At 45.2% G+C, this 2,769-nt stretch overlaps 1 pseudogene; it reads right to left on the bottom strand.

Moving 5' to 3' along the window:
* Positions 1-314: 314 nt before the first annotated feature.
* LOC119929346 lies at positions 315-476 on the bottom strand (annotated as a pseudogene).
* Positions 477-2,769: the final 2,293 nt, after the last annotated feature.

Genomic DNA, 2,769 nt, shown 5'->3' with positions numbered 1-2,769 from the left:
CCTATTACAATGCAAGCTCCCTGTGTGCAGGGAACGTCACCTCTTTTTTCTGTGCCTCCCAGGCAGTAGTGCAGTGCACTACATGAGGTCTTGTCTTATGCCGTTGAGTCGTTTCTGACCCATAGAGACACCATGGACACATCCCTCCCAGAACGCCCCGCTCTCCATCTGCAATCGTTCTGGTAGTGTATCCATACAGTTTTCTTGGTAGAAATGTGCAAGTGGTTTACCATTGTCGCCTTCCCCGCAGTAAAATTGAGTCTCTGACCTCAACTCTCTCCCATGAGGCTGCTGCCCAGCACAGGTGAGTTTTGACTTGTAGCAGATTGCCTTCCACTTGCTAGCCACTGCCCAAGCTAGCTAGCCACTGCCCAAGCTAGCTAGCAGAGGAATGGGTAGGCCTCTGCTTGACTCTCCCTCCCATAGCCAAGTCTGGTAGAGTACTGGAAACTCTCCAGATGCGACCCTGAGAGGGGACCACATGAGGTGGTCACTCAATAAAAGATAATACTACTACTAGTACTACTATCAATCAATCAATCAATCATATTTATTGAGCACCTATTACCACTTACCGTCTGTGTGATTTTGGGCAAGTCAATTAACTTCTCTGTGCCTCAGTTACCTCATCTGGAAAATGGAGATGAAGACTGTGATCCCCATGTTGGAGAACCTGATAACCTTGAATCTACCCCAGCGCTTAGAACAGTGCTTGGTACATCGTAAGCGCTTAACAAATACCATTATTATTATCATTATTATTATTATTTTTTAGAGAAGCAGCGTGGCTCAGTGGAAAGATCACGGTCTTGGGAGTCAGAGGTCATGGGTTTTAATTCCAGCTCTGCCACTTGTCAGCTGTGTGACTTTGGGCTAGTCACTTCAATTCTCTGGGCCTCAGGTACCTCATCTGTAAAATGGGGATTAAGACTGTGTGCCCCATGTGGGACAACCTGATCACCTTGTATCCCCCCAGCGCTTAGAACAGTGCCTTGCACATAGTACATGCTTAACAAATGCTATTATTACTATTATTATTATTACAAAACTGCACTAGGCATTGGGGAGATTACAATATAACAGAGTAATGCTACTATTCCTACTGCTATTATTCCAACCTCTACTATTAATTCTACTGCTACTACTACTTTTATTCATTCATTCATTCATATTTATTGAAAGCTTACTGTATGCAGAACACTGTGCTTAGTGCTTGGGAGAGTTCAATGTAACAGTAAACAGACACATTCCCTGTCTATAACGAGTTCACAGTCTAGAGGGGGAGACGGACAATAATATAGGTGAATAAATTACAGATATGTACATAAGTGCTGTGGGCCTTGGAGGAGGGGTTGAATGAAAGGAGGCGATGCAGAAGGGAGTGGGAGAAGAGGAAAAGAGGGCTTAGGGAAGCCCTCTTGGAGGAGATATGCCTTCAATATGGCTTTGAAGGAGGAGAGAGAAATTGTCTGCCGGGTTTGAGGAGGGATTGTGTTCCAGGCCAGAGGTAGGATGTGAATGAGAAATCAGTGGTGAGATAGACGAGACTGAGGTACAGTGAGAAGATTAGCATTAGAGGGGTAGTAGTGTGCGAGCTCAGTTATAGTAGGAGGGTAGTGAGGTGAGGTAGGAGTGGGCAAGGTGATTGAGTGCTTTAAAGCCAATGGTGAAGAGTTTTTGTTTGGTAGAGAGGTGGATGGGCAGCCATTGGAGTCTCCTGAGGTGTAGGGAAACATGGCCTGATTGTTTTTGGAGAAAAATGATCTGGGTTGCAGAGTGACATGTGGACTGTAGTGAAGAGACTGGAGGCAGGGAAGTCTATTACTATTACTACTGCTATTGCTACTCTTTTTTAAACTGCAGTTCTCATTCTCGAGGAGTGGATGGGAGCAACGAAGCAACACCAACAGAACTGTGAAAGTCATCTGTTGCCATCCCCAGCTTTGAAACAAAAGGCCGGTCCCTCTGGAAATCTCAAGTTTCTTGCTTTCTCTTCTCTGACCTTTTTTTTTGAAGAAGACTGTGTACTAATTAGCTAAGTAATAACATGGCAAGACTATGATTCCTCATTAGCTTTTGAGAGATTCCCAGCTACATGACTGATATGCATCTACAAGAAAATTAACTGCAGCACAAGGACTCTATAATCAAGATTAATGGTCGGGGGGTAGCTGGAAAAAAGCAGCCCAGCTCTGCTTCAGGTTGTGTGTCTTTCTTTCATATGTCCTTGGCACGAAAGGCCCTGCTGAGTTCATGGGGCACTGACCCATTCCCCCTTAGGATGGGCCCCAGGATCATCACGAGTGCTTAGAACAGTGCTTTGCACATAGTAAGCGCTTAACACATACCATCATTATTATCACCAGCGTCATTGTCAACATCAGCACCACCATCAATTAAGCTCTTTTCTGAGCATGCTGGGAGCTGCCCAGAGTGAGTTAGACAGAACCAACACGATTGAACGATCAAGTGGATGATGGCTGGCTGCTTCTGCCAGCTGCTTTGGGAGTGGTCAGTCAAAGTGGATCACGGGAGATTTTAGAGGCAGATTGTGGTGAGGGGTCTCCCTCCCGATTCATCTGGGAAGGTTTCCTGGAGGAAGTGGGGCTTCAGGGGCTGTTTGAAGGGGAAGAAGTGGATTTGGTTATTATTATTAACAATAATAATAATAATTATGGTATTTGTTAAGCAGTACTATGTGCCAAGCACTGTTCTAAGCCCTGTTGTAGATACAAGGTAAGCAGGTTGTCCCACGTGGGGCTCACACTT

Source organism: Tachyglossus aculeatus, chromosome 5 (genome assembly GCF_015852505.1).
Source record: "Tachyglossus aculeatus isolate mTacAcu1 chromosome 5, mTacAcu1.pri, whole genome shotgun sequence".
NCBI lineage: Eukaryota > Metazoa > Chordata > Mammalia > Monotremata > Tachyglossidae > Tachyglossus > Tachyglossus aculeatus.
This window is presented reverse-complemented; position numbering and strand designations above follow the sequence as displayed.